This window comes from Somniosus microcephalus, chromosome 22 (genome assembly GCF_052327205.1).
Source record: "Somniosus microcephalus isolate GS21.2 chromosome 22, FLI_Smic_1.0, whole genome shotgun sequence".
NCBI lineage: Eukaryota > Metazoa > Chordata > Chondrichthyes > Squaliformes > Somniosidae > Somniosus > Somniosus microcephalus.
In genome coordinates, this window is record NC_141008.1 from 40997999 (window position 1) to 41010951 (window position 12953).

Here is a 12953-nt window from a genome sequence, read left to right on the forward strand (position 1 = left end):
ACAAGGTAAATCTTAAGTTCAGCCTGGTATCACTAATTCAAATTAAATCCAAAGATCATGCAGCAGTTAAAGAAATTATGCCTATGTACTCACAATAACTCTTGGGAGTTTTACAACCAAAATTTGATGAAACTCTTGGATTGAGCCACTGGGAAATTCTTTTGGATGTTTGATTTAGAAATGTTATTAAGTAGCAGTGCAGTGCTCCAAACATGGTGTCTGACTGGGCCGGGCTACATGTTGGTAGGAGGCAGATTTATGTTCAGATTCACTACACAGTGAACTCCAGACCTTGCCTATGCCAACAGCTGAGAGTGTCACATGAAGGTAAGCAAGAGGGATGGAAAATTAACAGCTGAAATACTCAGGGACTCGGTGCTCAATAGCAGAGTGACATTCCATGAAACTTGAGAGCTTTTCCTCTGCACCAGGATGCTGTTCATGAGTACAGGCCATAAAACATGAAGGCCTAGAAATTCGACAAGGCCCGAAAACGGGCAGTAGCACCCCGGGGCTAGATTTGCTTGCACTCATTTAAAAATTGCAGGCAGCACACTATTTTGGTGCTGCCTGCTGATTGGAATGATTTCAGCGCACAGCCCAATGACAAACGTGCTGCTTCAAGCTGTCTGCTCAGCAGGAGGCCCAATGTCATGTCCCTGGAATGAAGCTGCATTTTCTTAAAGCAAGGCTGTCCTTTTAGAAAGCAGTCTCGAGCCCTTAAAGGTGAACTGCCTTCTGAAAAAAAAATTAAGAATCATTCAAAAATAGGTAGGCGGAGAGTTCAGTGGGTGGGATTGTGGCGGGTCGAATGGGAAAGTGTTTTTTTTTGACAGCGGGTCGGGACCCCGCTGTCAACCCGCCGCAACGTGCCTTTCCCAAAGTCGGGTCTGTCAGCACTGAGCAGACCCAACAGGCAGCGGCAGGTGACCCAACTGCACCACTCACACACTGCTCAATGCACGACCACCCCCATCACTCACCTACCAACAACTCTACCAAACACAAGGCGCACCTCACATTCCTAGCTTCACCTCACCCCATTGGATGGGGACGGTGCTAGCCATTCTTGGCAGGGGCATGGCTGAGCCCTTGGCCAGCGGCGGGGCTGAAAGAATATAAGATGCTGGTATCCTCATACGTTATCTTCCTTCTCACATCCCACTTCTCCCTCAACCCACAATCTCTTCTGATGTACAAGCTGTGCATGGTGTAAGCATGCACCTCTTGCTTTCCCACTCTCCCCTCACCACATCCCTAACCTTGTGCCTTCCTCATTTCAAACACCCAAGAAATCCAGGCTGCCCAGCCAGTGGTGACCAAGAAGAGGGAGAGGATAGTGAAGAAGAAGAAGAAGAAACACCATCACTCGATTTCACACTCCCAGCCACCAGCTCCTTGAGGTTGTCCTGCAAGGCCATCTGCAGTCTCCGCCACTGAAAGTCAGCGGCCTTCCGCCAGCCATGCTGCAGCCACTGGGGTAGCACTGCGTAACATCAATAGGATAGGCAAAGGCAAGACGGTCACTAAGGGAATGCACAAGGGCGGTTAGTTGATTTTTTGATGTAATATTGAATGCATATATGGGTAAGAAAGTTTGCTTTGTGGTGGCTTTTATATCAGCATTGTGGCCAAGAGGACGCTGTGATGGTCAGTAACAGAGGGAAGGTAAGGTGTGGGACAAATGTTGAAAGGGGAATTGGGGTTGTGGTCACTGGTACCACAGGCGGATGATTCAATCTGAATATCTCGGCCAGAAATAGGCTGTCTGGGTTGCATCCTTCCTACCACTTCCTCCTCTCATGCTTCCTCCTCCTCTTCTTCTTTTTCCCTCTGTGAGTAGCTTTTCCCTTTTGCTGCCTCTGCTTCATCTCCATTTGATATTGCAGCCCAAGAGGGACTGTAACTAGAGCTCCCAGGACTGTGAGCAAGTGGTCTTCTCAGAGGCCTTCCTTTAACATCCAAGCCGTGCAAGCATCCAGCTGCACTCTGCACACGTTAACAACTTTTTAAATGTATTGCACCAAGCCACAATTTCAATAAAATATTAAAAAAACACTCCAAAAGCTGAAATCGAAACTTACCCGATAGATGTGTGTGTCCCTTTAAGAAGCGCTGACAGCATCTCTGTACAACTGCTGCACGCACATTCTTCCATGTGTGGTTAGGAGAAGGCATTATGGCATGTGGCTACGTCCAAAATCGCAGTTGTACGTCAAATCAGGCGTTGCACGGCGATTGACGTCACGATCTGCGCATTTACATTGGAGAGGCAACAGCAGCCATTTTTTCAAGAAAACCGGCCTTAACGACTGGCGCTACTATGAGGAATTTCACAGTCGAAGAATTTGTTTTGTAAAAAAGAGGTCAAACTTTCAACGCACGGCAGCTCCCGTTGAAGTCTGTCTTGCAATTCTTTCCTATTGAATTCAATCATTCCTTGCCTGGTTGAGCAGCAGCATATGCATTTTCATCGTGCTATTTTACAAATGCACTTATCATTTATTTGAAAGAAAAAAAGAACGTGTTAAGTAAATGATAAAATATTGGGTGGCATGGTGGCGAATGGTGCCCTCCTGATGCCCTCCAATGACAAGCAGCAATGTTATGATCTGTCTTTCTTTCTAAAGTACCACTTTACCGACCGACAGTTTCACAGCAGTTCTTGTGAGTGGACCTTGTCCCCCTATGAACGCGAGAGCTACATGTTTCACATTGTCTGCCCTTGGTGGATATTGCAGGTCTTTTGGTCTAACAATTAGCACAAATGCAGTACTGAAATATACACTCTCAATCCACTCTGTAATAGCAGATCAAACACCAGAGTCATACAAGCTAAAATGAACTAGAGTATGAACTAAACAACAAAATGAAACATAAGAGATAAAATGAGCTTTAGACAGATACTACCAAACACAGTGACCAATTGTCCTTTTACCGAGTCCACATGGATTAATTCTCCCTCTCCGAGGACTCTGCTGACACAGAACTTGGGACACAGCCTTTTTGTAGGTTCAAAGAATGAACAGTCTGACAAACAGTCCTCCTGCAGTATCTTTCAGGTACTTGAAATTGTCTCTCTTGTGGTGTAATGAACACCAGCTTAAGTCACGGAGCTTCTCCATCCGACTGTCCAGAATGAACTGAGAATCTGAAGTCCACTCTCCAGTTTTAAACTGAATTTCTCTTTGATGTGGATTTCCACCCAAATCTTACTGCTTTGTCAGCAAGCAGCACAATGGTCCCATTAAAAGCTAATGCGTCAGATTGTTTACCAGTCAAAGCTCACATGGCGCAGGTCAGCGCATTACATAAAATAGAACCATTCGGACGCATGAGCTGATGAGACACTTTTTAAAATGCTATAATGTGAAAACCCAGAAGTGAATAAATGTGTTACTGTGGCAGAGACCACATAGGGACAGTAACACAATTCACTATGTTTAGCCAATGTTGTTATCGCTCCACGTTATGTACGGAACTTGGTTGGGTTATCGGGGCAGGGTCCCTTTAAGAGTCATCGATTGTGTGATGATGTCATAGCCCTGCGACAAGGCCGAGTCCCTCAGTCCTTGCGGAGAGTTAATAAAGCTAACACGCGTTTTTCTTTGCTGCTACGAAAGTCTCGCAGTCTGTTGATTTCCAGCGACTCTTACATTACGATACAAAGACAATGTTCCATTTGCAGCAGTAAAATACATAGCAATTTACTCAAAAGGAAATGTTACATCATACTGGCATTCAGCACATAGTCGCTGAAGCCTAGCTACCTCATTAGCATTAGCAATTCGTGCCAAATGACCTTAATTAAGATCAAAGGAAGCCTTCTTGTTTTCCCCAGCTGAGAGCCATCTAGGATTTGATTTTGTGTTCCATCCGATTTAAAGAGCACAAAACCATATTAGGTCATACTTTCAATTTTCCATTTGAAATGATATGATAGCAGTTTGTATCTCCAGTGCCCCATGGGATGTGTTCTTGATCTTAGCCATGCCATTGTGCTAAGACACTAAGAGGAAGCGAGATTTTTCCCAATGGACTGGAAGCATAGAACCATAGATATTTACAGCACAGAGGGAGGCCATTTAGCCCTATTGTTTGTGCAGGCTCTTTGTTAAGCCATTCCTAAACTGATTCCACTGCTCTTCTTCCGCTGCTTCAAACATGTGTCTTCTCTTCCCTTAAAAGATGCAATGGTCTCTGTCTCAACTACTCTCTGTGACAAAGCATTCCATGCTCTCAAACTTCTGCGTGTAAATACATTTTTCCTAACCTCTCGCCTGACTCTCTTAGTAACAATTTAAAATTGATGGCCTAGAAATTGGGTATAGCCCCGCCAGCACGTTTGCGCCGAAAATTTTGCGCCCGCCACGGAGCCAGTTGTGCCCGCCCCATATTCACTTTCAGCGCCCCAAAGCGGAACCGGGCGCTGGTACAGGGTGTGTCCGCCCCGCTTGGGGCGCTGAAAGTGAATTTCAGCGCTCCCGGTCCCGCTGCGCCACCCGATGCGGTGCGGCAGGCTGCTGTACTGCAGGCCTCCCCCTTCTCTTAAGGGGGAGGTGCCTGCAACGGCCGGAGCCCCGATTGCAAGTGCCGGCAAAAGAGCCCGGCACAACGGAGAAGTGCCGGGCTTCACGGAAACCAGCCGGCAATGCCGCGGTGGGGGGGTGGAGGAGGCCGGGGAAGGAGGTGCGGGCAGGCGGCCGCCGAAAAAGCGGCCGCCCCGCACCTCCACCTTAACTTGCGCCGCTAAGGCTGCAGTAAGGACCCGGTCTCCCGATGTTGTTAGCGCCCGCCACGGAAGAGGCGGCCGCTACTGAAGATGGGGATTGGCGTGGTTTCAGGCGGTACCGGGGCACTGCGCACACCGATGACGTCATCGGTGCCGGCGCAGCGCTACCGGCTAACGCCGATGTTAGGGCCCACCTAATTTCAGGCGCGACGCAACTTCCGGCGCAACCCACTCTTTTGCCCCTAATTGGGCGCAAACGCAACTGAATTTCTAGGCCGATGAACCTTATCATTGACTCCCCAACTATAGGAGATAGTCTTTGCCTATTTACACTGTGAAAGCTCTTCATAATTTTAAAAACCTCTATTAAGTCTCCTCAGCCTTCTCCTGACCAGTGGAAATAGATCCAGTATCTCAAATTTCTCCACATAACAATAATTTCTTGTTTCTGATATCTTCCTGCTGAATCCATGCTGTACATTGTCAGGCTGTGGTGTGAAATCGGAGTGAGGGGTAGAGAACAGACCCCGTTTGAAATTACATGAGAGGAAGAGAAGAATGAGATCGATAGGTTTTTGGACTCTAGGGGAATCGAGGGGTAAGGGGATCGGGCGGGAAAGTGGAGTTGAGGTCGAAGATCAACCATGACCTTATTGAATGGCGGGAACAGGCTCGAGGGGCCATATGGCCTACTCCTGCTCCTAATCAACAGATTATCTGGTCATTATCACATTGCTGTTTGTGGGAGCTTGCTGTGCGCAAATTGGCTGCGGCGTTTCCCACATTACAACAGTGACTGCACTTCAAAAGTACTTCATTGTCTGTAAAGTGCTTTGAGACGTCCGGTGATCGTGCAAGGTGCTATAGAAATGCAAGTCTTTCTTTCTTTCTTTTCTTTTAATTTTTATGTTCTTATGAATGTCAGCATGAACTGGAGGTGAAGAGTGCCTCAAAGAACTGCGGGGAGGGGGTAGGAGAAGAGTGCTAGCTTGAATTGAAGGAAAAGAGGGAGTAGAGAGCCAACATGAACTGGGTGGGAGGGGAGAGAGAGAACTTGCATTTATATAGCGCCTTTCACAACCTCAGGATGTCCCAAAGTGCTTTACAGCCAATGAAGTACTTTTGAAGTGTAGCGACTGCTGTAACGTAGAGAAGAGCGCCATGGTGAATTTGGGAGGAAGGGATGAAAACTGCCAGGCTAAACTGGAGGGCAAGAGGAAAAAAGAGTACTTCTGCATTATGGTGATAACCGTATAACAATGGGGCCAATTATATCGTCCTGCTGCAGAGGCACTGGGAGTGCTGCTTCTTGTGCACACGATATGCTGGGAGTGCCCCGAGGTCAAGAGGCAGGTTATCTAGTACCAGCAACTCTTAAGGTTGTCCAGCCCCTGAAAAGGGAAAGAAATGGCTGCAGCAAGGGCCTGCATTAGAACACATGAAGCAGCTATGGAGTTGCTGGTGGAAAAAAAAAGCCTGTAAACAAGGATGGTCCTTTCTGGAGCTCAGCGGGATCACCAGGGATACCAAATCGAATACAGGTCATTGCAATCGTGACCTACACCAGTTTCTTGGCCTCAAAAAAGCTTTTCAAATGCTTCATCTGTCGGATTCCAGTCAGAATGAGGATCAGCGTTTGCACGATTGACCACCACAGGACTCGCTGGTTGGTGCTCTCGCTAGTCACCTGGAAACGCTCCTCATGATACCGCTGGTAGTTCTGCTCTTTCTGGATCTGCTCCACCTGCTCAATCAGTTGCCTCACACAGGGCTAGAGCTCGGAGAGCTTGTCCTTCGCTGCAATCTCAATATAATCATTGGCATGTTCACCAGCCTGGATGAAAGTAGCAGAAAGAATCAATGCTATGTCACCTGTGCACTGAAACTGGGAGCAGGTGAGGAGGAAACTTTCTGGACTCAGCCGCGTTGCCAGCGTAAGTTCTCCATGAGGAAATTGCTGAATTGACTGGGCTGTGATCGGCATGACCATAATTGGCCCCAATTTTAAAACAGGTTTAGTAATAGAGAGTACCAATCCACATCCGAATAGATCTCAATTCGCTACAGAAATGAGGGATGTTTCTGCTATGGGCAGCAAAACATGGAGAATTTTCCTTGCATTTTCATCGTGCTATTTTGCAAACCCATTTATACTTTATTTGAAAGAAAAAAATAGCTTAAGTTTGTGAAAAATTATAAATCATTGGATGGCATGGTAGCAAATGGTGCCCCCCAAAGCCCTTTTAATCTTTCCTGAGTAATATATTGGGGAGCCCTTCAGTTTAAGTTATGACAAGCCTGTGTCCTACTGCACTTTCAGTGTATTTCATGTCATAGACATACATTCAGGACTGTTTTTGAGTAACTCTTTCAATGCTGATGGTCAGATTTTTTAGTTTTCCAGGTTGCCATGTATGTGTCAAACAGTTTAAAAAAGAAACTATCAAATTAATATTCCCATTTTGATTTGCATTGTAAACTGTGAGTTTTAGACAGCAAACATAAACAACTCTGTCATTGCTAGTGCAATTTATTGCATCAAATTAGCTTCTCAATTGGAGTACGTCCATCTGATTCATTTACAGTTAATTATTATCCTCAAATGGATTTGAACCAGTTGTTATACAACAGCAGCACTTTATTAAGTGCTGCCAAATAGGCCTGTTTATTCATTTATAGATGTTTTGAAATAAACCTGTAAATAAACCAAAGAGGTGGAAGAAAATTAATTCTGTCAGGATACACTTAGTGGCTCTGGTATAGAGGTTTCTTAATTTAAGGGAACTGGATTAAGATTAGCAGCCTGTAGCTGTTAGTTGTTATCGAGAGAGGCAACTGTTACTGGTGGAGCCCACATTACAGAAGGACGCCAAACTTCGCAGTACTATAATCCTATGCTTGTTGATGAAGGTTGTGGAGGAGATTCTGTCTATATTAAGACTTGGCAGCACGTCCAGGCCGAGATTCTACAGAAATTCCTGACTTCAACTCAGAAGTGAATCGGAGGTGTTCAACCCAAAGCAAGCCAAACAGACACAGCCTCAGACGCCACGCTGAGTTTAACAAGCCTAGTCAATGACCCAAAAGCATAGCCAACAAACCTGGACTCGGCATAGATGAAACTGATTGTTCAGTTTCTATCTAGCCTTGTTCCTGAATGCAGTTGTTTATGTGGTACATCTGTGTTTGTACTTGTGACTGAATTCTGAAACATCTACACTGGGTTGACAACCCTCCAAGAGTTAAAGATGACTCCCCTGGACACTGCTTCAAGCAACCCAGGAGAAAAATCATAGGGACATAAGAAAAATTGTGTGTGTTCAGGATTTTCTTTAAGAACTTTCATTTATTAGTTATAAAAATATTGGCGCTGGAGGGGGAAAAAAGCTGTTGGGTTGGGCACGGGATCTCATGTGATGAAATCTCCAGGAATACTTCCAGCCAGAATTAACAACTTTAATCTCCACCCTGATTATTATCAAGCCTAAGTATAGTCAGTCTTGGCTGTGTGTGCCAAGTTACTGGGCAGTCTTCCCCTCCCTTGAGACTTCACCATAGAGTTCAATAAAATCCCTCTGTTTTCTAAGCCCTACAATGCAGGTAACAAAGATAAAAAGAAAAAAAAGCCTGAATGCTGGATAGCTGAAATAAATACAGAAAATACTGGAAACACACAGCAGACAAGTTAGCATTTGAATGAGAAAGAAGAGCACTGGTTTAAGTGTGACCCTTTATCATGCTACGTATTTCCAGTGTTTTCTATTTCATTTCTAAAAATAAGAAAAAGAACTGTTCTTCCTGTTTAAAAGCTGTTCACATAGTCACCAGATAGCTATAGATAAGATAGGCCATTTTGCCCAACCTAGATCACCCATCCAGAACAAGCCTGCAATGTCTTCATCACGGCATCTAACTTGTTTCTTAAATTATTCCAAGCATTTTATTTACTGTATCCCTTCAAACTATTTGTTGATCCTTCTGTTTGAAGAAAAGCTTCCTGACATCAATTCTAAATTTGCCTTTCACCACTTGGAGCCTGCGCTCCCACCTTACCATCATGGTTGAACTGTGAGTGGCAGTCTCTTGTATACTGTTTCCTGTCTTCTATATCACTGTCAGATCTCTCTAGTCACCTCCTTTCAAGGTGAAAACTCATAGGTTTTGTCAATCTTTTCTCTCAATGTAGTCCTTTAATACTAGGAATTGGCCACATGGTTCAGTTCTGTACTTCCTCCAGAAATTGAATGTCCCCCAAGTGTTTCAGTAACTGGGCATTAATACTCTAATCATCCGTGACAAAGAAAGTTGGCACATAATTTGTATCCGATTAGATTTTAAACAGAAAGACCATAATGTATCTTTTTCATTGTTTTTGCCCAAAAGAAAGCTATCCTCACGCCAGTAACAATACAGTGGAACCCAAATCAACATGGAAATTGCAGACACTGGACTTCCTCTTCTGGAAACATGCATTTAACCATACTTTTCATTGGTATCAGCAATTCAAGCAATTCCTCCTGTAAGGAAAAACAAATTAACGTATCAAAGCAAGTGCAACTTCCTCCACAGATCTGTCTCTATGCTTCCAAACTCCAAACCTCACATAAAATAAAACTACTCTGGAAACTGGAAATTTTATTTGCCATTTTTAATCCCAGCCCAGTTTGTAATATCTTAATATAAGATATCTTCTCTGCTTTCTCCCTCTGCCTCTGCACTGAGCGATTTCTCATCCTCGGTGATTTCAACCGCCATCTGAACTCTTCTTGTTCCCTCTCCTCTGAGTTCACTTTCCTCCCTTAATCTCTCCATGTCAACTTCCCCACCCATATAAACGGCCACCCCCTCGATCTTATCATCTCACGTGGCCTCGCTTTCCCCTCTGTAACCATTACCAACAAGGCAATCTCCGGCTATTTCCTTATATTCCCCTTCCCCCTCCTAAACCCACTTCTTTTGTATCCGCCCCTGGAAAAAAACTCTCCCTCAAGTCCCTCACCACTGCATCTCCTAATTCCCAACTACCTAGCCTTTGGCCTACAATTCTCCATGACGCCTCTGCAGCTACTGACTTGCTAAATCACACCCTCTCTACCACCTTTGATGCCCGTGTCGCCACTAAAATCATTACACTCTCTCACCCTAGTCGTTCCTCCTGGTATACCCCTCATCTCCGCTTCCTTAAGTCCAAGGGACACAGACTTGAAAATCTTTGGCGGATAACTGGTCTAATCATCCAACACCAGATTTGGCTCGATCATATAAAGTACTGCCGGGTCCTGCTCTCCATCAGTAAAACTGCCCACTATTCTAAGATCATCCAGGATAGCAAAAATAAAACCAGGCTTCTCTTCTCCACCACTAACCATCTTCTCAAACCCTGCTCCCTCCTCCCTCACCTCCAACAATAAATGTGAGGAGCTTGTGGACTTCTTTGTTAAAAAGATCGGCAACATCCGTTCAACTGCTGCAGCTTTCAATTCCCTCCCGTCCCCTAGCCCACCGGGCCTTACTTCCTCTCAGTTCCCCTCCGCTCTAACCCTAAATTTGCATATTTCTCTAATTTCTCTCCCATATCCCCTCTTGCCCTTTCAAAGCTCATCTTGTCAATGAGACTGACCTGCTCCCTCGACCTTATTCCTGCTAAATTGCTGACAACTCAACTTTCCTCCCTGGCTCCCATGTTAGCAAATATTGTTAACGGTTCTCTCTCCTCCGGTATTGTCCCCCTTTCCTTCAAATCTGCCATCATCACCCCTCTCAAAAAACCAACTCTTGACCCCTCCGCCTTTGCAAACTATCGCCCTATCTCCAACCTCCCCTTCCTCTCCAAAGTTTGTAAACGTGTTGTTGCCTCCCAAATCCGTGCCCATCTGTTTGAATCGCCCTACTCAGGCTTCCTGCCACTGTACTGAAACTGCTCTTACCAAGGTCACAGATTACATCCTAATTGACTGTAAAGGTAATCTATCCCTTCTCGACCTGTCTGTAGCCTTTGACATGGTTGACCATAAAATTCTGCTCCAACGCCTCTCCACCGTCATCCAGCTGGATGGGACGGCACTTACCTGGGTTTTTCTCCTGGGTTGCTTGAAGCAGTGTCCAGGGGAGTCATCTTTAACTCTTGGAGGGTTGTCAACCCAGTGTAGATGTTTCAGAATTCAGTCACAAGTACAAACACAGATGTACCACATAAACAACTGCATTCAGGAACAAGGCTAGATAGAAACTGAACAATCAGTGTGTTTGTTTCATCTATGCCGAGTCCAGGTTTGTTGGCTATGCTTTTGGGTCATTGACTAGGCTTGTTAAACTCAGCGTGGCGTCTGAGGCTGTGTCTGTTTGGCTTGCTTTGGGTTGAACACCTCCGATTCACTTTTGAGTTGAAGTCAGGAATTTCTGTAGAATCTCGGCCTGGACGTGCTGCCAAGTCTTAATATAGACAGAATCTCCTCCACAACCTTCATCAACAAGCATAGGATTATAGTACTGCGAAGTTTGGCGTCCTTCTGTAATGTGGGCTCCACCAATAACAGTTGCCTCTTACCAGGCACTTACCTGGATCCCGCTGTCATCTCGCTCCCACGCACCTTTCCCACAGGCATGTGTCATCACGGATCCAACCTGACCAGCAGCAGTGGGGGACCCAATTGAGATAATTATCAGGTAGCTTACAGGCATTAAGAGCCTTTTTTCACTTACTTTTTTAATTTCCCTGCATGGCCACAGGATTTACGCAGCTCGGGAACCACGTCTGCCAACCTGAGGTGCGAGATCTGTGGCCATTGCTCCAGCTGATTACTTGACAGCATGGAAAACAAACCAAAATAAAAACATAAATAAAAACAGAAAATGCTGGAAATACTCAGCAGGGCAGGCAGCATCTGTGGAGAGAGAAACAGAGTTAATGTTAAAGGTCGATGACCTTTTGTCAGACTGAATAGGAGGGGGCCAAGGATAGATCCTTGGGGGACACCAGAGGTGTTAGTTTTTATTTCAGATTTCCAACATCTGCAGTATTTTGCTTTTGTATATCAAAATAAAAGCATGTTGATTACATCAGCTAACAGACTGATGGAGATTCTGTTCTACTTGAAACGCTACTGGTAAATGTTAATTCAGAAATTCCTGAAGGGATGTGAGTGCTGAAGGCTCCCCTCCTACCCTGGATGGTGAGTGTTAGATCCGTGGTTCAGTGGATAAATAATTACACGGATGCTGTACATAAACAAATAACAGGTCTTTACTGGAGGAGGGTCATCTCTAGACTGGGGTACAGAGGCATGCGCACAGTTTATATACCGGTGTGGTTACTGCCGGTACTACAGTATACAGGAGCTGTAAAAAGTAGTTCTGACTTAAAGCACATACACTACAATTCCTCCCTTTTTAGATTAATAATACCCCCTTAATATTCAAATAACAATTACATTTTTACATGTACATTCAATAACAAAAGTCCATTTATAGATTCAGTCTTTGGGGCGGCTTCCTGGCCCTTTTGGGATAGCGCCTTTCCGGAGGTTCTTGTTCTTGGTGCAGGGGCGATTCTGACCCCTTTTCATCGGGTAGTTCATCGGGTTCCACTGCTACTGGGTCTGAAGTAGATGCTACCGGTATGTCGGGTTCATCCACAGGTACTCGAGACATGGGGTTGACGCCTTCCTGTGACGCTAAGATCTGATCGACGTGGCATCTCACAACGTTCTCCCCGACATCCACTGTGTACATTAATGGCCCCTGCCTTGTACATATCGTTCCGGGTTGCCACTTCTCTGTTCGATAGTCACGGGCCAAGACTGGTTGCCCTACATTGTAGCTCCTTGTCGGCTTCTCGTTGATGTGCTGGAATTGTTTGCCTCAACATTTCTTCGCACATTTGGTCTGAGCAGGTCCAGACGAGATCTCAATCTTCGGTTAAAGAACATCATGGCCAGGGTCTGGTTGGTAACTGCATGTGTCGCATTTCGGTAGGCTAATAAGAAATTGTCCATCTTATACTGTAGTGGAATATCCTCGTCGCACATGGCCTTTATCGCCTTCTTAAAGGTTTGTACGAACCTCTCAGCCAATCCATTGGTGGCTGGATGATACGGGGCGGATGTGTAATGCCTTACCCCATTCCTTTTCATGAATTTTTGGAACTCGTCGGACACAAACTGTGGTCCATTATCAGAGCAGATCTGCTCTGGCAAACCGTTTCTGGCAAATATGGTCCGTA

General features: G+C 45.3%; 1 long non-coding RNA gene across 3 annotated transcripts in view; it reads right to left on the reverse strand.

Moving 5' to 3' along the window:
• LOC147102200 (uncharacterized) overlaps positions 1–3664 on the reverse strand; it is a 29822-nt gene extending 26158 nt beyond the window's left edge. For 2 of the 3 annotated variants that reach the window (XR_015073231.1, XR_015073233.1), the window contains exon 1: positions 2085–3664. This is a non-coding gene — a long non-coding RNA (uncharacterized LOC147102200). The other variant, XR_015073232.1, reaches the window with a different exon arrangement.
• Between the last annotated feature and the right edge of the window lie 9289 nt (positions 3665–12953).